At 36.6% G+C, this 23,436-nt stretch overlaps 1 protein-coding gene across 48 annotated transcripts in view; it reads right to left on the bottom strand.

Annotated features, from left to right (window-relative positions):
* The window catches only part of BMPR1B (bone morphogenetic protein receptor type 1B), a 522,369-nt gene that overhangs the window by 126,265 nt on the left and 372,668 nt on the right, over nucleotides 1-23,436 (bottom strand). For 7 of the 48 annotated variants that reach the window (XM_086406604.1, XM_086406607.1, XM_086406597.1 and 4 more), the window contains one exon: nucleotides 12,552-12,642. The exons of 40 other annotated variants lie outside the window; for them this stretch is intronic. The gene's annotated coding sequence lies outside the window, so the exon portion shown is untranslated. Of the gene's footprint in view, nucleotides 1-1,662; nucleotides 2,495-12,551; nucleotides 12,643-23,436 lie in introns of those variants that run through there. One more of the 48 variants, XR_015165675.1, reaches the window with a different exon arrangement.

Below are 23,436 nucleotides of genomic sequence, written 5' to 3'. Positions count from 1 at the left end.
ATCAACAAAAACAAAATAATTATTTGGAGAGGATGTGAAGAACCTGAAACCCTTGTTGGTGGGAATGTAAAATGGTACAGCTGGTATGGAAAAGAGTAACTCTTTAAAAAATCATAAACAGAATTACTTTATAATCTAACAATTCTACTTCTGGATATATATCCAAATGAATTGAAAGCAGAATTTTGAGAAGATAGTTACACACCCATGTGCATAGTAACATTATACACAAGGGCTAAAAGGTAATAGTAACTCAAGAGTTTTACAATAGATGAATGGATAGAGAAAATATGGAATGTTCACATGATGATGCATTATTCAGCCTTTTAAGGGAAGGAAATTCTGACATATACTACAGAATGGATGAACCTTAAAGACATTATACTGAGTGAAATAAACCAGTCACAAAAATATAAATGCTGTTATTCATATGATGAAGCCATAACCCCTCAATATGATAGTATTTGAAGGTGGGGCCTTTTGAAGATAATCAAGCTTAGATGAGGTCATGAAGGTAAGGCCCCCATAATGGGATTAGTGTCTTTATAAGAGGAGGAAGAGGGATCTGAGCTAACTCTGTTGTGTTCTCTGTCTCTCTCTGCTCTATAAGGAGACAGCAATCTAACTCCAGGAAGGGGGTCATCACCAGGAATCCAATATTCTGGCACCATGATCTTGGACTTTCAGGCCTCCAGAACTGTGAAAAATAGATGTCCATGGTCGCTTAAGTCACTCAGCATGATGTATTATGCTACGACTGCCTGAACAGAATGAGTTTCAACTTTGCCCAATAATGTGGACATATTTAACACTATTGAATTGTAACATGTAAAAATCATTAAGGTAGCAAATTTTATTGTATGTATGTTTTACCAAAATTAATTTTTTTAAGAGGTTTGTTTTTTTTTAAGGGGGTGGGGGGAAACAACCTTTGCCCAACCCAGGCTTCCAAAATACTATATCCCAGCCAGGGTGAATCAGAGAGTTGATCTACTCCTGCCCCATTTCCATCCTCTGTAACACTGTGAAGAATGATTAACTGCTTAAAATCCTGCAGTGGCTCCATAACATTGTCTCTATCTGATCCAATCACCTGCAACAGAAGCATCTGCCCCGCCTCATTCTCCAGTTTCATCTCTTGCCACCAGTTTCCATGTGCTCCACATTCTACTTGTATCTGTATTTTCAATTACAATTTTCTCTTATATTCCTGCTTTTCTCTCAGCTCTCTTCAGTTCAGTTCCGCAAGATTTCATTGAACATGCACTATGCATTGAGCACTTGGAGACAGGATACATAGATTAGTTAATGGAATGCTTCTATTCTCAAGAATTTAAAAGTCTAGTGGAGGGACACTCATAAAGAAATCCCTTCTACCATAATAATGTCATCTGTACTCTCAAAGAAACTCATAATCTAAGCTTTTTAAAGTATTTCAAAGACATACTGTTTCATGACAAATGTGCACCCAAAATATATTTCAATGTAAAAAATTAGAAATCCATTATTTATACTGTAGAAATTCTATTTACTGGCCAAATATTAATAAAAAATTGAAAATATTAATGTGAAATTTAAAAATATGATCCAAGCATTGCACATTGATTCAAAAACTTTTGAAATATCAAAGAAATTTAAAAAGCAAAACTCAAGAGGTATGTGTGGGTAAACATACATATGTATTTATTAACATGCAATTATGTGTCAGCACTATAACATTTTAATAGTAGAAAGGAAAAATTGCAGGTACATTTTTAAATACATTGATCACTTTTTATCACTTTAAACTTTAACTTAGGTAATTTTTCCTCTTTACTAGTCTCATAATTAAAGTTTCTCCTGCCATTTAGAGTAAACACAATTTCAGACATGGGAGAGAAGAATGACCAGTTCAAGTTCAAGGGTTCACTGCACATGAATATCCATAAATGCCCCTTGACAGTCTTGGTAGTATAATGAACCTTGCAATTACTCAGCAGGCCATCACCACAATACATGAACATAATGCTCGCAACGTCAAACAACAAAACATTATACAAATAATGCCAACCAACTGTTTTGGTTCACATAGGGCTTTTGGAAACCAATTAAATTGCAACAGTTCCTCTTAAATCTTTATAAACCTGCAATGAGTTTTCCTTTACTGAGTTATGCTTACGGGAAATAATTAATACAAAAAGGTGTTGGCATTATATACAATTGGGAGATGCCAATTAGCAAAACCCTCCTTCAAAATGACACCAGTTAATTCCAGCATGAGCCCTCTGAGTGAAATAGCCTCTCTCTTAAATAAATGCCAGTGATTCATTGTCTCTAGGAATGTCTCCAATCATCCTATATATAACCTCCTGGGGTAAATGCTTCTGGTCCTGCCTTCCTGTTGCCTCTGCACTGAAGACACCATCTTCATTAAGTTAATTCATCTGAATCTTAGGGTGCTTTCCTTTACTCTAGGGGTTCTTCCACTGTGGTCAGGTTATTTCTGCAAAACAATCTTTGACATAGCAAAAAGTATCATCAAGTAGAAAGTAACACACAGATAAAAGATGATTAATTATTACCACCCCTAATAAAAAGTATAGAACACATCAGGCAATATATGTGCATAAAAGCCGGCATCTCATCTACCAACTTAATTATCTGAGTGGTTTGGTGGTTAAAGTACAAGGCTGAAAATGAAAAACTTTATATTCTATTTAAGATAATCCATTTTAACTTATATTTTCCCAGTCAATAAGCAGAAGACTGCTGATGTGCAAAGTACATTGTAATATAGATTATAAGTAAGTTCAGGATTTTTAACTTTGTCAATAGCTACCCTGTGCTATTTTCATCACAAAGGGTTTATTGTTACTCAGGACATCTTCAGAATAGGCTTGATGTGATGGCTCAGCCTTTATCATCCAGTTGAAAAGGAAAGATGAATAATAAAGCAAGCTGGGTTTCCCTCTCAGATCCACATTCTGAGAGAAAAGCATGTAGGATTTGGTCATGAGAAATGGAGAAATTCTGGTTTTCCCCCTTCAACATTTTTAATCAGATAACTTCTGATAACTAAACATTTCAGACTCTAAGAGATTAACTGACAAATCAATTAGTATTATAATTTTAATTTTTCTTTTTTTTAAATCAAGTGAAACACATGAGAAAAAAATAAGTTAAATGAGAAATAGATTCTTCTCAGTTTGGAATCAAATATTTCTTTTCATTTTGTTTGACAAACAATGCTAACTGGTCTTCTGACCCTAGAGAGTACTCAGTTCAGTTCAGTCACTCAGTCGTGTCCGACTCTTTGCAACCCCATGGAGTACTACTTCTTTTTTAATTGGCCACAGAGAAAGAAGTAATAAGCTGGATAATTTTAAGAATTTAGCTAAGAAAAATTTGCCTTTCATTTTTAAAAGCACAGACTATATAGATATATAACTATGGTATACTTCACTCATTTTTTAAATTAAATCCCGAGTAATCTGGCAATTATTATTTTTATCTAAAATAATATAGACATTATAGGGACAACTTCGAATGGTATCTAAGAATTATATAAACATTAAAGGAAAAGTATTTTAAAAAATGAGTAATGTTACTCATTTTAATGAGTAACAAAACTGAGAATATAATATATAAAGTACCTGGACTAAGAAATAGTGAGAAATCATGCTTAAAGTGGATGGAGTCAGTATGGACACAAAGTTATTTGGTAACTTTACAAACGTACAGCTTTACAAGGATATTCTGAAGTCTATACCTTTGTGTAATAACTGAATTATTTTTTCTATTATCATTTGGGGTTTAATTCTTCATTAAGATTACAAAATCAAATAGATGATTTGTATGAAGAAAATGTTATAAATTAGAAGACACAAATATCAACCTGCATATCATGAAGTTATGTTCTATAAAATGAGCAAAGATACACTGTTACACATTGATTACACAAGGGGCGCTGACATAATGTCAAGTGTACTTGTGACCCAAAAAAACACAATCACAAATCTATGCTAGTCATGCTAAAACCTAAACAAAGGTTTAATGATTATATGTGCTATCTTAAAATAGGTTATTATTACCATATCAGGTCTTTCAAATTCATAGCACAAATATGAGCAATGTTCTTTACCTTCTCTCTTGGTAAATAAAACTACGGTCATCAGAAAACCATTTTAGTGAACTGACACTTTGATCACAGTTCTACAACAGATATTCAAAATATGATTCCTAATAACGTTTCTGAAAACCATTTCGAAATTGAAAAGTGCATTCCAACATGCATCCCATTTTCTCTTCTTCTGGCTAATAGGTGTGTTTGAACCAACTGAAGCAGCAACTTCTAGGAAACAATTTGAGTGTAAAGTGCGGATTCTATCAAGATACTTCACACTTCCACAACAATGAACAAGTGAATGAAAGCAAACCAGCCAGGTAAGCTGTTACCATTTTAACACTTTACAAGAGATATTTTCTGTTCACAAATCATTGTTGTGGTTCAGTCACTCAGTCTTGTCTGATTCTGTAACCCCATGGACTGCAGAACGCCAGGCTTCCCTGACCTTCACTAGGGAATCATTAGATCTTTCTTAATGAATTAGATCTAATAAATCATTAGATCTTCCTTAATTCCTCTCTTTCTCTCAGGTCTTATATTCAATACATTATATCACGACTTGGTAGTACTATATCCAAAATATATCCTAAATTGAACCACTTTTCAGCACTTCCACTGCAAAAATTCTAGACTAAATTACAGTCCTGCAGAAACTCATAGAATAGCCTCCTTTAGGATACTGATTCCATACGTCCTGCCTCAGAGGGAGTACTCCACTCAGCAACCAAAGAAACATCTGCAAAGTGTAAATCACATGCTACTTTCCTACTTAAAACCTCCAATTACAAAGAAAACCACACTTGCTACTGTGGCCCACATGTTTCAGCCTCTGCCTGCTTGTTTGACCTCATCTCCTATCACTTTCCCCTTTGCCCAAAATGTCCTCTGAATGCTGGTGTTCTCTTTAGCCCTCAAGCACAACACACTCCTTTAATCTCATAGTCCCTTCACTTGTCCCTCTAACTTATTCTCCTTATTTAGATTTCAGTTCTGTGGCCAGCCTAAGAAAAATAAATGCCAACTTTCCTAACATTTTCTTCAGGTCATGTCTGATTTGAGGATCTCTGTTTTGTATTTATTGGCCATTTCCTTCTAAATATCAGCACTTGGAAGCAGGTACTTTGTCATGGTCACTACAAAATCCAAAGCATCTGTAACTGTGCCTGGCACACAACAGACACAATTGACATCTATGGGATGGATGAAGTAAGTTGTATTATCTGTGCTGATACTACATTTACAGATACCATCGCTTGTGGACTGTGTTCTAGAATAGCTTAGACCATGGACTGAGCCAACAGGAGGGCAGTCCTCACAGAGGTAGATGCAGCGGGTTACATAGGATAGTACCAGGACCGGACACACCTCTCTCAATACCACGAGGCTTCTTAAGTTTGCAACAGCACTGATCTTGGAAGGAGAAGAAGCCAGTAGAATCCTAGAGAGTGGGGAAACCCTACGAGGCTGAGACACTCGTCTGGCAGATAAAATTTTAATCTGAAATGCAATAAATACCTTCAACTGTCAAGACCAATCATCTCTCATCAAAGAGAAAATGGAGTTTTCTAAAAGCAAAATCAATAAATCAATTAATGTTACATTTTCCTTTAATGGACAAAGGCTATGCAATGTGCAAATATAGACTCTATTATATTAGCTGCTAGAATCATTATTCAAGTAGCTAAAAGTGTTGGCCTCATAGGCTACATTATAGATAGATTTGACAATTCTTAATTCAACTGTTCTATTAATAAGCAGTGTCATCTTGCTGGGTTTTAAAATAGAATTTTTAGTGTGGTCTAATAAAAAGTACATTAGACTAAGGGTCACAGATTCCATCTCTACCACAATTAATCCCTCTTAGCATCAGTTCTTGCTAGAAAACAGAAATCCCCTTATTCCTCACAATATTGTCATACTGAACAAACGACAGAACATATGTGAAAGCTTGTAACCTGTAAGATATTGTTCAGTATTTAAATCTTCACATTAGGACTTCTTGTATTATATACGTTCTCATTCATGTGTATAAGCATGCATACATTAAAATGTATTTTGTGTGAGAGGTCTGTTTCATTTGTGGCAGAGGCTTCAAAGCCAGAGAACCAGAAAATGTATTACACAAATGCATATAAACTTATTTTAAAAGAAGTGAGTGTTGAAGGCTTGCCATCATTGCTTTGAGATCTGAAGTAACTTCAAGGGTCTCTGACATAAGAGATGGAAAGAACATATAAATTGAAAACATTTTACCATACGAGAAGTTTTGTTGGCAGGCATGCTATAAAGGAGAAGGCTGAAGTCTCTAAGGAGAGGAAAGAAAGGTATGGAGCAAAGTTTGGGGGGTATGTGTGTTTAAATGTGTTAGATTTCATTTATTTTGAGCCCTATGGACTCTTCATTAGAAATGGTAAACAATTTCACATAAGAGAATAAAGTTAGTGGCAATTTTATGGTAAAGAAAATACACCTGTTCTTGGGCTTCCCTGGTAGCTCAGCTGGTAAAGAATCCCTGCAATGCAGGAGACCCTGGTTTGATTCCTGGGTCGGGAAGATCCCCTGGAGAAGGGATAGGCTACCCACTGTAGTATTTTGGCCTGGAGAATTCACAGGGTCGCAAAGAGTCGGACATGACCAGTGACTTTGACTTTCACTATGGAGGTCAAGAAAGCATTGAAAGTTTTTCTCATTTTTAACTTGAGTATGATACTAACAGAGTAGCTTCCACTCACTGTATCTAACCTGAGCTCCAAGACATTATTGAAAATCCATAACACAGACCTTCCTGCAATAAATAGGGTTGTTCTCTTTAGTCCTGTCATGAGGAAAACAGACTTTAAATTAAATCCCTCTAATTGATTTAAACTAGCAGTAGATTTATGTATATATTACTTGAATATTGTAATAGTCATATATTAACTTAATTCCATATTCTTTTTATAAACTCAAATTTCAGAAACTCCACTAATGTTACAAAGAGAGTTGTAAATATAGGCATTTATAAACACCACAGAAATAAAAGCATTTTCTTGTCATAGACAATAACATTCAAACTCTGGACTGGGTGTATCATGTGATTTTTTTAAAGGGTAAATAGCAAAGATTACCTAGAACTTCAACACAATTTCCTTCAATTTCATCTTTTGTTTCAAATATTGAATTATCTGCCAAAATTCACAGAAAAAGTGTACCAAATCATTATATATGATTTCTAGTATTCTAAATGAAGTACACCCTAACAGAATCTGAGAAATGCTGATTAAGGTAGTTACTTAATCAGTGTGGTTAGAAAACACACCTGTTTTGGCTGCTTACTAGTAACAGTGCACAAAAAGATACTTTTTCAAAGCCACTCCCCTAAGACTTGCTTCCAAATGGAGAGTTTTCATATTTTCTTTCCATTAAAACAAAGTGGCTCTGTAACAACCATAGGACCCTGTGCCCTAAAAGAAGTTTCATTCACATCTATTTTTACACACAGGTTTCCTTATAAAATATACTGCCGAGACCCAGCTGAGTGAGCCTTCGTGTTCTGTAGACAAAACCTCCTGCCATTGAACAAGTTCTCCACCTCACCGCTGACCACACTGTCTGTCCTATTTCTTTTCTCCCAGGGAATAAGATATATATATACATAAACTACTGAATTGTTCTGCAAACAAGCTACTTCTCATTTACTTTGAAAGCTATCTTTTATGAATACATAATCCACTCCTCACACACTCAGGACACATTCATTTTCTGCTGAGCTCTATAAATATGTGTTTTACCAATAATATTTGAAGATAGGCCAGTTCCAAAAGCAAACAAGCATCCCTATTCCAACCAATGTTCATACAGCATTAACATAATGTTAGTTCTAAATTTCTTATGTACAATGGTGGGTTCAGAAATATTTGCTTACAGATGCCCTATATATAGTATATGTAAAATTCTACATACTTTAAAACATTTTACATAGCATGTCTGCCCTATTACATACGAAAGTCAGTAGGAACTGATTTAGTGACTTTTAAAAGACCAATGATGAATACTAGCAGGCCAAAAAAAAACACCTGAAATATAGTGCTGAGGATATATTTAGTTGCATTAATGTCATGAAAGAAAAATAATGAGCAGATGAAACAAACTGTTTAACCTGGAATCAGGTTATTGTTCTTACAGTAAATAAACACCTGATTTAAATTCTATCCACTTATCATAGGTTAATAAAAAATTACATATGAATAAAAGATGAGGATCAATTTTTCAAATCAGATGAACTGAAGCCTGATTTTAGTTGTTGGGTTAAAACCCACTTAAAAATCTCTAACGTAGCTACTTTACACCCAGGAAACCACACAAGCTTTACAGATTCAACAGCATACAACATGGCGCATACCACACTGATCACACTGTATTCTTCTCTGGCCACGTTAACACTACACTTTCTTCAATTTTGAGTATATAGTAAAACCTGATACAAAACCTAGAGAACTTGTAACTGCTCTTTCCTATATTTTAGACTACTCCCCACCAGAGTAACTTTCTTCCCTAGTTTTATTTAGACGTACTTGACATATAACATTGTATTAGTATAAGGTAAACAACATAAGGATTTGATATACACATATATTGCTAAATGATTACCACATTTTAGTCAACCATTTAGTTTGCATTACTGTAGCTAATGTTTATTCTCTTTTATTCTTTCAGTATAAAATTATAATTTGAAAGGCAGAGAAAGTGATAAAAATTAGGAATATGTTATTTATTGATCAATCCCATACAACCCAATACTTGGATTTGCTGTTGTTGTTTAGTGGCTAAGTCATGTCCTACTCTTTTGCAACCCCAGTGGACAGGAGCCCATCAGGCTCCTTCAACCCGTGGCATTTTCCAGGCAAGAATACTAGAGTGGGTTGCCATTTCCTTCTCCAGCGGATCTTCCCAACCGAGGGATCGAACCTGCATTGCCTGCGTTGGCAGGTGGATTCTTTGCCACTGAACCACCAGGGAAGCCCAATATAACTATTTCCTTAAACACAGCATCTCTTTATAAACTCTCCAGAATCTTCACAATCCATTGATTATAAATGTGTAGTGTTTCATGAGTGAAAGGGCAGATTTCTAATCCCAGTAACATAAACATTCAGGGGACACATAATTCTTTTTCATGGGGAAACTGTCCTGTGTCTTTTAGAGAGTTTTTAGCAGCATCCATCATTTCTACTCATTAGACACCAATAGTATCCTTTCCCAGTGGTAAAAATAAGAAATGTCTTGAGACTGCCAAAACTGCTCCTGGGTTGAGAACCACAGATTTGGATTTCTATTTTAATTGTCAATTTAAATTAAGTCAAGTAAATATTCTCTGATAAGGCACAACAATAGTATTATGAAATGTCATTATTGTAAACTATAAGTATATAATTAACATCCAAGTTCATATAAATCTATACTTTTATCTCAAATAAAACTTAAATTTTTTAACAATACTCAAATAACACAAGTTTTTATCAATACTCAAATAATATTTAAGTGTTACAATATCTCAAATAACACTTAAGTTTTTATCAGTAACAGAAACTTTTATCAAAGTACCAACAACAGAAGTAACTATTTTTGATTTTCCAAAAATATCACCCAATTAAATGCTTCCTTTCACCATTTGAGTAAGGTTTATTTTGGTTTTGGTCTGGACTAAAATGGCTGGAAGTACAGGAAGTTTTATCTAAAAAATGAACATAGACCAAGTCTTATAAACTGGCCCTAGTGCTATTTCCTATCATAGCTCCTGTTTGTTTACATTAGAGTTCTTATAAATTGGGTGTTATTTCCTTTCCACTAAGTTTCAAGGTATTAACAGCCAAGGAGGTGTTTTTTGATTTTTTCCTCCTTCATTTTCTCGCACTTCCCCCAAATAAATAATGCACTGCTTACAATTTTAAGACTGGGCCCCAGACTTCAAAATTATTATGAATTTATTTTTACCTAAATCTATATACTTGAAATCTTTACCTAAATCCTTATACTTGAAAGCCTAACATTCTCTTTAAAATGGAAATTAGTAAAATATGCATCTGCTAGTAAGTACCTACTTTCCAAAAGAATCATTTATCTAGTCATTTCACAGCTAAAACTTGCAAATTCTTAAGTAAATCAGTTCCATTTATTTTGACTTCCTGCCTAGGCTCTTCATTCCAGAAAAAACATTACTCTAATATTTTCATCTATTAAGTACTCTTAAAATTAATGTCCCTATTTAAGCATATTTCTTACCCTCACTCCAAAAAAGAGGGGCACAATTATAGGAAGCATAGATTCAGTCCATTTCTCTGGATAGTTACCCTTGGGTGGCTTTAAAGAAGCACGAGGCATGCCCATTAGTCACTTCCATTTGTATGAGTTCAGAACTAAAATGGTGAAACAACTGGCTTTGTATGCAATCTGTAGCAGTGTCTGACAACTGCAAAACTGTCCTTGTCCAGTGAACTTTCAGGGAAAAGCTGTTGAAAGTTCATGCACCCCAAATGCACATTCATTATAATTAAATAAGAAGATTACACAGACATTGCTGACAAGGATTATCAAAATAAAACAGCGCCACCTGCCCCTTGCTCTCCCAGTAATTAGTATGGAGTCCGAGGTGCCAATTAACAAGCAGCAGAAAAGGATCAGTAAACACAGCTCAAGCTGAACTTGAAGATTAACCCTTCCAGTTCAGGTCGCATGTCTTAACCATACTATGTTGATTTAACTATGCAAGTCAAAATAAAAGCTTGGACTATTTTTTTAAGAAAAACATTATCATTAAGAAGACAATTCTGTTGTATAAAATAATTCCCAAAATAGCCAATCCCAAAGTTCATGTATTTCCATGAACAAGGGGCCATTCAGTATTTCACGAGGATGCAGAATACCAAATAACGCAGGTAATACCAGTGACTAAAATACTTCCACATTATAAATTACAAATCTATGGTAGTTAATATTAACTCTGAGAAACAACTAGAATACTGTATGGTTAGTAGCAACTAGCACCCCCTCCCACCTGCCCCCTGCTACTCAAGAGCACTTCAGAGGCCCAAGATCGGAATTTTTTAAAGTAAATGGCTTCATTACTGGTTTTATGGGAACTATTATTAGTTATTTTAAAATTTAACTATTCACTCTTTTTAAAAATACTTTCCAAAAACAATATATTCATTTCCATACAATTCCCAACTTGATTCATAACTTCTCTATAGACTTCTCATTATTCTGGAAATCTAAAATTACTTCTTAATAAAAATGTACTCTAAATGCAAATTATCAACAAAATTAAAATGTAAATTTTCTTACACGGATACATGCACATAAGTGACTCATACCTAGGACCCTGGAATTCTTATCCTAAAGAACCAGAGTGTACATCTTTTGGATCAGTTCAGTCATTCAGTCGTATCTGACTCTTTGCGACCCCATAGACTGCAGCACGCCAGATCTCCCCGTCCAACACCAACTCCTGGAGTTTACTCAAGCTCATGTCCATCGAGTTAGTGATGCCATCCAACCATCTCATCCTCTGTCGTCCCCTTCTCCTCCACCTTCAATCTTTCCCAGCATCAGAGTCTTTTCAAAGGAGTCGGTTCTTTGCATCAGGTGGCCAAAGTATTAGAGTTTCAGCTTCAGCATCAGTTCTTCCAATGGATATTCAGGACAGATTTCCTTTAGGATAGATTGGTTGGACCTCCTTGCAGTCTAAGGGGCTCTCAAGAGTCTTCTCCAACAGCACAGTTCAAAAGCATCAATTCTTCGAAGCTCAGTTTTCTTTATAGTCCAACTCTCACATCCATACATGACTACTGGAAAAAGCATAGCTTTGACTAGACGGACCTTTGCCAGTAATGTCTCTGCTTTTTAATATGCTATCTAGGTTGGTCAAAACTTTTCTTCCAAGGAGCAAGTATCTTAATTTCATGGCTGCAGTCACCATCTGCAGTGATTTTGGAGGCCAAAAAAATAAAGTCTGTCACTGTTTCCCCATCTATTTGCCATGAAGTGATGGGACTGGATGCCATGATCTTAGTTTTCTGAATGTTGAGATTTAAACCAAATTTTTGACTCTCCTCTCTCACTTTCATCAAGAGGCCCTTTAGTTCTTCTTTGCTTTCTGCCATAAGTGTGGTGTCTTCTGCCTATCTAAGGTTATTGATATTTTTCCCGGCAATCTTGATTCCAGCTTGTGCTTCATCCAGTACAGCATTTCTCATGATGTACTCTGCATATAAGTTAAATAAGCAGGGTGACAATATACAGCCTTTGGATGGCCAAGAGTAATCAGTTACTGCCCAAGGGCTTCCCAGGTGGCCCTGGGGTAAAGAATCTGCCTACCAATGCAGAAGACACAAGAGACAGGGGCTTGAACCCTGGGTTGGGAAGATCCCCTGGAGAAGGAAATGGCAACCCACTCCATTATTCTTGCCTGTAGAATCCCATGGTCAGAGGAGCCCGGTGAGCTGCAATCCTTGGGGTCACAAAGAGTCAGACACGACTCGGCACGAACACACCCACACCTGCGAGACAGAGTTCAGACAAGAAGGCTGAGACGTCCATGTATATGCAAGATAAATGCCTTATGTTGTGGTAAGAAGGTGGGAGGAAGAACAAGAGTTGTGTGTTTTGGCCACGGTCAGATCATCTCTCCTAAGGCCGCAGTAGTCCAACACAAAATTCAAGTAAATCTGGGAACCCTACAGTGAAACTTGGACTTTCTATTTGTCTCATTGGAAAATCTTTAAAAAGCAGTATTGCCAGAGAGGGGCACTGACTGAATGGCTTGCTGATGATTAAAGAGTAACTTTGCAGACTTATTTGGGCTTTTTAGTTGATGTCTTGTACAGTGGTTGTACTGTGCTAAGTAGCGTCAGTCGTGCCTGACTCTTTGCAACCTTACAGGCTGTAGCCCACCAGGCTCCTCTGTCCATGGGATGCTCCACGCAAGAATACCAGAGTAGACTGCCATGACCTCCTCCAGGGGATGTTCCTAACCTAGGGAACAAATCCGTGTCTCTTAGGTCTCGTGCATGGCAGGTGGCTTTCCAGGCAGTGCTAGTAGTAAAGAGCCCTCTTGCCAAAGAAGACGACCTAAGAGATGCAGGTTTGATCCCTGGGTGGGCAAGATCCCTTGGAGTAAGAAAAGGCAACCCACTCCGGTATTCTTGTCTGGAGAATCCCCAAGGACAGAGGAGCCTTGTGGGCTACACTCCATAGGGTCGTAAAGAGTTGGACACAATTGAAGCAACTTAGCACGCACAGTGAGGTTAAGGAAAGAGCACAAAATGGATGAGCAGCTGAATCCTGGGTGGAGAGTAGAGCCTCCTCTCACACAAAGCAAGAGAAAGTGGGCATTTTCCCTGGAATTGTCAGTTGATTGGAAGAAGATGCTGGAAAAGCAAAAAAGGAGAATATTCTTCCCTGTCCTTCTCTTGTCTGAACATTGCTATGAGGTCTCCCTAAGATAAACCACAGTCCTTTGTGGAAAGGCAATTATTTTGAATTTGTGCTACACACAGTTATTTGGCATAACCTGATTCTTTATGTATATTTTCCTAATCATTGGTTAAACGGTATATTTGTCAGAGCATGAGGATAAACATATTTTACTTAACAGTATATTAATTTAATTTATAAATTTTAAATATCGTGACATAAAGTATGTAGTTTTCCATGTGTAGCCTTCCCATAGCCTCTGCAAAAGTTAAGAATAGATCTGGAAAATACTTTGTAAGTACTTTGATACAGCCCTTCATCTCTCTCTTTCCATGCTCTTGTCTCTTGTTCCTACAATCTGTATATAACTGCATATGTACAAAAATAGTGCAAGACTAGAGTCTAGATTAGATTAGATTAAATTAGCATCATCTAATCCAGAGTCTAGACAAGCATCATCAAAGTTTTTAGTCTCAGGATTCTTTTACATTCTTAAAAAATACTAAGAACCAAAAAAAACTTTGTTTTTTTTGTTTATGCTTGTTTGGGTTTTGATTTACCGTACTAGAAATTAAAACTGAGGCATTTATAAAATATTTATTTAATTCATTTTAAAATAAAAATATCTACTATATATTATCAGTAATATTTTCATAAAAATAACCATGTTTCCTCAAATAAAAATAATTTGGTGAGAAGTATCTAGCTTAACAGAAGATAGACTCTCAACTTTGCTTCTGCTTTTAATATGTTATGTGATAAGTTGTTGTGGCTGCAGTATATGAAGACAAGTCTGTCTCCCAGAGATTAAAAAAACTTTAAAAGAGGGAAATATTTTAAAAGCTTTTTCCTATATTGTGGATATTCTTCCATACTACTACACCACAACTCAGCATGGAGTAGTTTCTTAAAGTTTAGTTGTAATGTAGAATCTGAAATGTAACAATGAAATATTTGTAGTCTTTTACATTAAAATCTTTCTACCCCCTTGCACTTTGAGTAGATCGTTTATTCATTTATAGTTGCATAATATCACACATTGATCCACACAGAGCTTGGAAACATTAACACATTTCCTTATACAATAACAAAAGAAAGGTCACATTTGTTAATATCAGCACCAATATCATTAAAAGAGATTCTAAAAAATTTATATACTCTCAAGTTCGTGGTGACGAAAAAGTTTTCCAAAATCTGAGTTTTTATTTGGATTTTCACTTGAAAGCTCAGATTTTTATCAGTAGAACAAACACAGTCCATTATTTTTCTTGATAAGCTTAGTTCATTATTTTCAAGAAAACGTCCAAATATCCAAGTCTAAACTGTCACAGTGTGTCAGTCATTCTTCCATCTTACAGTGATGACCCATTAAAAAGGAGCTAGTTCTGCAACAATTCCTTAAATAAAACCATCATCCTTCTCTATGCAGGAGAAGGTCAAGCATACTTTCATTTTATCACAGAGAATATTAACATAAGGCATGCACTCAAAGGTTGAGATTTAATGAAGTGATGATTTCTACTACTATTATTAAGAACATTTTAAGTTAAATGTTCATTTTTCTCTTTTTTCTTCAAGGGTTTGGCAGTGAGGAGCCCAGTGGTGATTATACATCTGCAGCCATCACCTTGGTTGGTGCCAAGACATCCACATTTTCCCCACCATTGCTTCTAAACCACGTGAGCAAATATCAGCACAGTGAAAAAGGCAAATAACATCTAAGTATTGTTATTAAAGTAGTTTTGAATTCAGAAATGCCCTAAAAGTTTCCTCAGAGCTCCCAGGGGTTCACAGGCCATACTTTAAGAGCCACAGTCCTGGCTGCCCCTCTTTTCATGCGTCAGGGCTCCCACTGGGACAAATGTGCATCACCTCACAGCCCCTGCTCCCCCAAAGTCCTTCTGGACGATGCTCAGTGGAATGCTGAACCATTCTGTTATTAGTGGAGTGTATCTTTTTTAGCCTATATTTAAGTGAAAAAGTCACTGGGAAACACTGACATTTCAAAAAGGCATTAGTACTGAAATCAGGAGATCTGAGTACTAATTAAGCCTGATAATAAAAACCTACAATTCTAATCACATAACCTCCAGGAATCCATTTTATGTCTAAAATATTTAGAGACGTATAAAGTCTCTTTCAAAATGCTGATGTTATAAAATCAGATAAAGGAGCCAGTTTAATCTCACCCTACATAAAACAGAGTATTCAATCACCCCCCAAAATATTCCACAGCCAGATTAATGAGCTTTTACTTTGTAAACTGCAATATAAACTGAAGAGGAATGTAATTCAATTAACCAGTTGAGTATTAGTTGGGGTACAGAATAATATTAAAATTTGAATAGCTTCATCAAGTTCATATAGCTGAGTTTTTTCACTGTTTTTTAAATCACAGTAGGCAAACCCCAGAAAAGATGATTTCTATCCATCTAATTATTATTAATAGCTTTGAATCTACAAAAATCTGCCAACTATAAGATAGTCTGGATTCTGAATTTGGATGCTGATATAACATTTGCTAAATTAACAAATGTTTATGCCAATCATAGAATTTAGAATTAGAAGAAACTTTAGAGTTAACTTAGTAACAGAAAGTCAAATATTTTGCCTTTCTTTCTTGCTCTCTCAACTATTGCAGAAACACTTATTCATTCATCTAACAAATGTTTATTTAGCACCTACAGCCTGTCAGGCACCATTATAAGCTCCAGGCACTGCGATATATAAAACAGCCCCTGGTCTAATTTAACACCACATTTTTTTCCTACTGACACCAACACAGCCTCAGAATCCTCAAAGCACTGGATGAAGGCACTGTGCCATGCCATGCTTAGTTGTGTCTGACTCTCTGCGACCCTACGGGTTGTAGCCCACCAGGCTCCTCTGTCCATGGGACTTTCCCAGGCAAGAATAGTGGAGTAGGTTGCCATTTCCTCCTCCAGGGGATCTTCCCAACTCAGGGATTGAACCTGTATCTCCTGAGTCTCCTGCATTCCAGGCAGATTCTTCACCACTGAGCCACTGGGGAAACTTGCATGAAGGAATCACTGTTCATCAAATTTGCGCTCAGATTCAGTTAAATATCTTTTTTAGGCTTATAAAGTGTCTGACATGATGCCAGATGCTACAGGAGATCCCAGAGAAATAAAAGATAACAGTTTCCACAGAAAAACTATCATCTAATTAAGAAAGACAATACAGAATATAATTTTATAATATAAAAATGCCAACTTTACAAAATAAAATAACAAGTACAACATATACCTAGATTTCAATGTAGGTTAATGACATCACACTGTATCTATTTTCTAATTTATCACCTCCTTACCCTTACTATTTTCTTCTATACCATGTATAAGTAGTACTCCTCCGAAAGTTTTATATGTTCTGCTGCTGCTGCTGCTAAGTCGCTTAAGTTGTGTCCGACTCTGTGCGACCCCACAGATGGCAGCCCACCAGGCTCCCCCGTCCCTGGGATTCTCTAGGCAAGAACACTGGAGTGGCTTGCCATTTCCTTCTCCAATGCATGAAAGTGAAAAGTGAAAGTGAAGTCGCTCAGTCGTGTCTGACTCTTAGCGACCCCATGGACTACAGCCTACCAGGCTCCTCCGTCCATGGGATTTGCCAGGCAAGAGTACTGGAGTGGGGTGCCATTGCCTTCTCCATTACATGTTCTAGTTTTCTCTAATTATTGTTAAAAGCATCGTTCACTACCCTGTGTATGTATGTGTATATATATATATATATATATATATACACACACACACATACATATACACACACAGAACAAAACGAAAAAGCAGGGTAGTCTTACTACCTATTTTCTCAGGCAAGTCAGCTTTTTCCAGAGCACAAATAGTTGGCCTCGGGCAGCATCTCTGCATGGGGTGGGCTCTCTCTTATGAAGCCCATTCATGTGGGTCCTTTAGTACTCACCCGTACCTGTAAGTCAGCCAAGGAAGCAAATGTTCATGTTTTCTCAAAGGAAAATCAGATAAAAATCATCATATCCAAAATAAAATCAGTTGGAGGAAATACATGAGGAACTAGCCTTGCAGGGTTCAGGCTAGAAAATTAACTATAAAAATAAAATACTATGACTTTTACATAATCGAATTGGACAGACATAGAGTTATTGTTGGAGGGGAAAATAACTTTTGAAAGTCAGATTTATTACATCTCTTTCTCCATTTTGTATATCCTAATTCACCTTAAAGACCACACAATGTTTTTCAATTCAGTAACCAGTTATTCAACGAAAAAGTTGCAACACACAAGACAAATACATTTTAAAATAACAACATAAATATCCTATTCAGAAACCTGATTTCAAATTGTCAGTATTATAGAGTTTAGTCTTCTGAGAGCTCTTTTAAAAATGCTTTCTTTCTTATCTCTGATAGGTTCTTATATGTTTTTATGAGAGACAGCATCACTAACCCAAACTTTGTTAATTATTAAGATACTCTTTTCTCAGAAATTCTGTTCTTTTCTCCAAGTACTATTGTATTATAGTGTCTTTGTACAAATACTTTTAATTTGACCAGCATTATAAAAGTCTGTGTTTAAGATATAGTTAATGAAGGACAGATGTTTAAAACACAGTTCACAATGAAGTTGTAAATACTGCTAGTACAGTAAATTCTGTGATTAATTTTAGTCTGTTTATTCAATTAGGATATTTACACAGCTGGTAAAGCACTAAAAATAACTGTCCTATGTAATGTTAATTCAAATCAATATTAATTAGAAGCAGCATAGGTACAATCATATCAAAGAATCTATAGGCCGGGTTAGTGTTTATGCTTAAGAATAAAAATAAATGAAATATATAAAGATTCAACTTCTCTTGTATTAATAGCACTGTAAATGACTGAAATAATCAACAATGTATTCACTTGTGATCTTGAACAAATAAATGCCTTGCTTTCATAAACTTTGTCATGAAATTTAGCCAGAGTTGAGAATCTTGAACTGCTGCTCACAGAAAGGTACTTGACCAAATTATTTGTTCATATGATCTGTCCCTTACTTCCGCCTCTTTCCAGCGACCTAGAAATTAGACATGCAGCAGGAATGATAATAGCTACTAAGGACCAAAAAAAACTTTTTTTGGAGATGGAAGCCACATGCTAGCATATACAGTTCCTAGAACAGACCCAAGGTTCTGGATATATGTGTACATCCATAGATTCCTCTGGTGGCTCAGACAGGAAAGAATCTACTGCAATGCGGGACACTCAGGTTTGATCCCTGGGAAGATCCCCTGGAAAAGAGAATGGCTACCCATTCCAGTATTCTTGCCTTGAGAATTCCATGCAAGCCTGGAGGAGGCTACAGCCTGCCAGGCCACAGCCCACGGGATCGCAAAGAGTTGGACAGTACTGAGTGACTAACACACACACACAGAACTTTTCCAGTTGATTCCTTAGTTCCTCAATTAGAATAAATCTCAGTCTAAAATATTCATGGAAATATTCAAATTTCTTCATGAAACCATGCATTTTGACTTAATGTGTTAAGAATAAGATAGGATTATCTTTTTCCTTTTTCAATGGGGTTAACGAATTTGAAAGGTATCTATCAGGGACATTTTAAGATGAGGCAACTGTATGTAAAATTTATAACCAAAGAAAAATGTTCATTTTTCTACTTTCATCAATATCTTCAGTTGAATTCATGAGACAAAAATAGGCTAGTCATCACCCATTAACCATTCTTTTCTTCTTCCTTGGCAACAGAATCCTGGCTTTTGAGGGTAGCAACGTACTCAGCTAGAAGACTGTGATGTGGTCCTCTGATTCAAAGTTTGTCATGAAATTTAACCAGAGTTGAGAATCTTGAACTGCTGCTCACAAAAAGGTACTTGACCAAATTATTTGTTCATGTGATCTGTCCCTTACTTCTGCCTCTTTCCAGAGACCTAGAAATTAGACATGCAGCAGGAATGATAATAGCTACTAAGGACCAAAAAAATTTTTTTTGGAGATGGAAGCCACATGCTAGGTTGGTAGAATAGGAAACTAGAAAGAGATGGATCCCTGATGTCTCTGGAACTGCCACAACCTATCTGGACTGCCTGCCTCTGGACTTTAGGTGAAAGAGAAATAATCTTTTATTTTTCTATCATTTCTAGTTCCCATTAATTACATCCAATGTAATTCCTAAATGATAGAAAGCATAGATCCACAATGAGAAGCTAAATATATGCCTGATAAGGTGACCCTTGCACCTCTACCATATAATATAGTCATATCATCTTTATATAAATCTATACATAACTGTTATAAATCTGATATACCTTTAACTTATGTGGACACCAACACTCAGCCTGAAACAAATCTTCCTTAGCTATTACTGAACAATTAGAGTGGTTTTCTTATTACAAGACATAAAGTGAAGATACATCATTGTTCTGGATTAACGGGTTATGGAACTCTTGGTTGCAAAGATTATCCCAATTCCCTGGAGTTTAAACAACTGTTCTAAGGGAGTGGCTAAATAACTCTTTGAATGGATCAAGTAATTCCTAAGAAAGAGAATCCTAATTCCATTCTCTTTGAAATTAGGTAGTTTTGGAATTTTTTAAATGAACTGGAATGATTCTAAGAGCAAAGGACACCAAGACATTAAAAAGAAACAAAAAGCGCATCAAGATCATCCCAATGATGGAGCTGTTAGAGAATGTTTACGATATAACAGGTAACTGAGGATGTAAGCTTCTCCAAAACGGACAGAGCATCACTTCAGGGCAAGCAAGCAACCATGCCAGCAGAAATAGAAAACACAGCAATGAACGACATCCACTGGAATGCATTTAAACAGTTTTCAACAGTGACAGAGAGTGGCAGGTACAGAGTAGAAAAGATGATAAGTGTAATTTTTAAGTCTGAGATGAATATACTTACACATGGAAATGTTAAGGACCCATTCTCCCTCTAAAAGGGGCCCTTCCAATATTTTCTACCTTGATAACACATACACATACATAATACATACATAATACAATACATACATAATACATACAGGACTGGAAAAGGTCAGTTTTCATTCCAATCCCAAACAAAGCCAATGCCAAAGAATGCTCAAACTACTGCACAATTGCACTCATCTCACACGCTAGTAAAGTAATGCTCAAAATTCTCCAAGCCAGGCTTCAGCAATATTTGAACCGTGAACTTCCTGATGTTCAAGCTGGTTTTAGAAAAGGCAGAGGAACCAGAGATCAAATTGCCAACATCCACTGGATCATGGAAAAAGCAAGAGAGTTTCAGAAAAACATCTATTTCTGCTTTATTGACTATGCTAAAGCCTTTGACTGTGTGGATCACAACAAACTGTGGAAAATTCTGAAAGAGATGGGAATACCAGACCACCTGATCTGCCTCTTGAGAAATTTGTATGCAGGTCAGGAAGCAACAGTTAGAACTGGACATGGAACAACAGACTGGTTCCAAATAGGAAAAGGAGTTCGTCAAGGCTGTATATTGTCACCCTGTTTATTTAACTTATATGCAGAGTACATCATGAGAAATGCTGGACTAGAAGAAACACAAGCTGGAATCAAGATTGCTGGGAGAAATATCAATAACCTCAGATATGCAGATGACACCACCCTTATGGCAGAAAGTGAAGAGGAACTCAAAAGCCTCTTGATGAAAGTGAAAGTGAAAGTGGAGAGTGAAAAAGTTGGCTTAAAGCTCAACATTCAGAAAACGAAGATCATGGCATCCAGTCCCACCACTTCATGGGAAATAGATGGGGAAACAGTGGAAACAGTGTCAGACTTTATTTTTATGGGCTCCAAAATCACTGCAGATGGTGACTGCAGCCATGAAATTAAAAGATGCTTACTCCTTGGAAGGAAAGTTATGACCAACCTAGATAGCATATTGAAAAGCAGAGACAGTACTTTGCCAACAAAGGTTCGTCTAGTCAAGGCTATGGTTTTTCCTGTGGTCATGTATGGATGTGAGAGTTGGACTGTGAAGAAGGCTGAGCACAGAAGAATTGATGCTTTTGAACTGTGGTGTTGGAGAAGACTCTTGAGAGTGCCTTGGTCTGCAAGGAGATCCATCCAGTCCATTCTGAAGGAGATCAGCCCTGGGATTTCTTTGGAAGGAATGATGCTAAAGCTGAAACTCCAGTACTTTGGCCACCTCATGCGAAGAGTTGACTCATTGGAAAAGACTCTGATGCTGGGAGGGATTGGGGGCAGGAGGAGAAGGGGATGACAGAGGATGAGATGGCTGGATGGCATCACTGACTCGATGGATGTGAGTCTCAGTGAACTCCGGGAGTTGGTGATGGACAGGGAGGCCTGGCGTGCTGCGATTCATGGGGTCGCAAAGAGTCGGACATAACTGAGTGACTGATCTTATCTGATCTGATATGAATACATACCCAGCGTCCATTCAATTGGCCAGGTCAGACAACATGAAAATATGTCACTATTCTGTGTCCCTCAAATCTGTTTGATGTAAGCTTTTTCTAGGTCTTTAAAGTTTCCCATATCTTCCAGTTCTCTGCCTTTGTCTCAATTAAGCAAATGTCTTCATTGGGTCTCCATCTGTTGCATGGTGCCTGCCCTTTGACTTGACTCTTTAACTCAAGTACACTCATTCTCCACACCAAGACTCTTCTCAAGTGGGGGGGGGGGGACACTTTACAAACGAGGATATTGAAGCCCCAGAAGGTTAACTAATTTGTTAAAGTTCATACAGTGACTTGTTGGTGGAGACCCTAGGCTCTCTAATTTCATAACTTACCCTTTAATCTCTCACAAAACTATTGAGCCTTTATCAGATAAATTATCAGAGCAGACATTGAGATTATATTGAAAACTGATGCCTGGACCTGCCACATATTCTACAACTTTTTCTTAAACATCACTTTTTTTCCAATTACATGAAGTCAACTCTAATCTACTTTGAGCTCTCTTTTGGGAAGAAGAAACTACCTCATTAAATACATATGTATGCCTTATAAGGGGCTTCCCTGGTGGCTCAGCAGTAGAAAATCTGCCTGTAATGCAGGAGATGTGGCTTCAACTCCTGAGTTGGGAAGATCCCCTAGTGGAGGGCACGACAACCCACTCTAGTATTCTTGCCTGGAGAATCCCATGGACAGAGGAGCCTAGAGGACTACAGTCCATAGGGTCGCAAAGAGTTGGACATGACTGAGTGACTGAGCATGCGTGTTTTATAAGATAAATGGTAGTATGTGAAAGAATATCCACCTTAGGATGAAAGAAAATGCAGCTGTCAATAACAATGTCTATAACACTGCAGGTACAATGTGCTCTTATGCAAAAACTGGACTGGGAATTTAAGTACACCTTAGTCACACAGGGAAAACTTTACATGTAACTAAACACGTGGCAGCCTAGACCACTTTCATTCAAACAGATTAGCTGACAAACAGAAATAATTTTTTGTAAATCCATCCTAACTTAAGGAAGACTAGCAAAATGAGCCTGGTTCTACTAGGGCATGAAGGTTCATTGCAAACTCAAGCTTAATTGGGTAGGTAGTGACTGTTTCAGCAAAATGTGGCAAAACATCCTCATTTGTTCTTTAATTTATATTCATATACATATGTAATATTAATATTTCATTAATGAAACCGTAAAGTACATATATATATATAAAATGCATAAATGTATATTTAGTACAGTAGAATTTCTCCTTTCAGAAAAAGCTAATAATAGATTGAAGTTGGCCTCGTGGAACTGGAAAAATATGGTATTTATGAAACCATTTGTGAGGTATGTAGTAATATAATGGACCATAATAGAAAGGGAAAAGGAAGCATGTGGTCCACAGCTTTCTCTTCCTCTGTCTTTTGGCTTCTCTTTATTTTTGGAAAAAATAAGA

This window comes from Bos grunniens, chromosome 6, assembly GCF_055505025.1.
Source record: "Bos grunniens cultivar Pamir isolate PY7600 chromosome 6, Bosgru_T2T1.0, whole genome shotgun sequence".
NCBI lineage: Eukaryota > Metazoa > Chordata > Mammalia > Artiodactyla > Bovidae > Bos > Bos grunniens.
Note: the sequence above shows the minus strand (reverse complement) of the source record. Positions and strands in the feature narration are given on the sequence as shown.